Genomic DNA, 2,197 nt, shown 5'->3' with positions numbered 1-2,197 from the left:
AGCGCCTCCTCCCTTTCCCGGGGGGCGGGTGGGGAGGGATTCCTCCCCTTACGGGGGATGCCGCGCCAACCCTGCTCCTTCTCCTGTGCTCCAGCCCTAGGAAGGAGGAGAATATGGGACGCAGGGCGCTCCACCACCGCGGCTCGTTCCCTGATGCCCCAGCTTTGGGAAGGAGTGATAAACCCAGCGCCTGGGGCGGGGTGGGGGTGCGGGCAACTTTTCACTCTGCTTTGCCTTCCTTTGGCTGGGGCACGACGGCCGACCGTCCCTGAGAGGACAGAGGGGCGAGGGGCCTTCGAGATCACTGCTCAGTGCTGCTGTGTCTGTGCGTCGTGACCCTGGGGAAGACGGAATTTGAAACGACACGCAAGGTCGATTAATACAAGCACAGAGGCGAACTCTTTTCGCCGTTAAAAAAGAGGAACAGTGGTTCCATGACTCCTCCCATCCAACCTCGGGCGAACCGGGGCAGGGAGGTGCTGTTTGACTAATCATTCATTCACCCGAAAAAGAGGGAGGGACCCGCGCGGCGGCTAATCTCTGGCAGGGACCGCCGCGGCGTTCTCGGGAGCTTGGAGTTGTCGCTTCAGCAGCCCTGGGTGTCAAAGAGTCCGACCCTACCTACCGCCCAGGGATGATCCGGGCCAGATCACGGCCTCTCTCTCGAGCCGTGGCCCACTCTGCCCAAAGGAGGATATGCAATGGAGGAGAGAGTTTTGTAACCAAATGGGAATTAGGGGACGCTTGGCGAGTATTGGGACCTGATGATCAGCTGTCTTCCGCGCTCACGTGGGTCCCCGGCTTCCTCTCCCTAAGAATGGAAATGGGGGCCCCTCACGCGGGTCCTCCTGGTGGGTCGGCCGGGGCGGATTCGAAAGGCAATCACGGACTAGCCAAGCACGTTTCTCAGCAGTACGCATCTAACAATTTCTGGGCAACGTGGGGATTGTCTGTAGTCACAGAAACTATACCTTTGCAAATATATTCGTCTGTTTGCCGACACATTTTGTACAGTTTCCTCTTAAGCTCTACCCCCTTTGGAGTGGGGGGAATGGGGCTGTTTATTTGTTTTTATTTTTTCGAGTCGTTGGAGGCTTCACTTAAGGCTGCAGTGCCCACATCCAGGCACGCCGGGGAGCCTATAGGAGCGTTGCCGTTAAACGGAAAAAATAAGAGAGGGTAAAGCTGTCATTAGCCTAACACGCTCCATTTCCCTCTCAAAACAGATTTTTAGTGTAAAAGTCAAATTAAAAGAGAAGAAAGATGACGTGTGGTTGCTTTTTTCCCCCAAAATAACCACCATGGCCAGGCAGCTCCTTGAAAATCAGCGTTTAGTGTATTTACTAACGATAAAGAGAACATGCAAAAAAAAAAAAAAAGAAAAGAAAAAAGAAATCTCTAAACCTAGTCTGATCTCCTATATACTTTTTGATCTATAGTGACCAATCAAAAAATAAAAGAAAAACTTTTATGACTACAGATAAGTACAGTCAGTTGAAACTCTACCCTATAAAGATTCTCTTTGCACGGGGCTTTTATATAAACTTGTTAAGCATAACTTAATGAAGGAATAATGGGTAGGCTGAGAGACCTTTCATTGCCCTAGATTTCAGCAGTAGACCTGGATAAATTCACCTTAGAGGATTGCAGAACTTTTGAAGAGTGCCTTCCCTGACATCCTCAAGGGTTTGCAGAACAAAAGTCTTTATGGTGGAATCTGTGGCATTTCTCAAACTAGGTGCTTTGGGGTATACTGGAACTTCCCCTATAGGTTCAAATGCAAAAACCACCTGGAAAGCATTTTCATCTGCCTGGAAGTTTACCAATGGGAAAGATGTACGGAAGCCTGTCCCTTCTTCCTGTTTGTTTATCAGCTGCCACCAGTGATTTCCCTGATGCCTTCTGGATAAGTGGGCTCTACTTCTAGAAGAGCATCCTTCTCCCCAAAGGGCTTATCAATCCTCCACTGCTGCTGCCACCATCCCTTCAACTGACAGTCTGTCAGCTGCCAGTGGCCTCTGTCTACACAAACACAAGATATTCTGAGGTCAAAAAAAAAGAAAAAAGTATGCAAGAAAAAGCGTATGGATCTGCCTTTACCTTTAAAGTTAAGGGCCCCCCCCACCTTGTGTTCAGTCAGGTCCGACTCTTTTTGACCCTGTGGACTATAAGCCACCAGGCTCCTCTGTCCCTGGGG

The sequence above is a fragment of the Bison bison genome, unplaced genomic scaffold (genome assembly GCF_000754665.1).
Source record: "Bison bison bison isolate TAMUID 2011002044 unplaced genomic scaffold, Bison_UMD1.0 scf7180017864525, whole genome shotgun sequence".
NCBI classification, from domain to species: Eukaryota; Metazoa; Chordata; class Mammalia; order Artiodactyla; family Bovidae; genus Bison; species Bison bison.
This window is presented reverse-complemented; position numbering follows the sequence as displayed.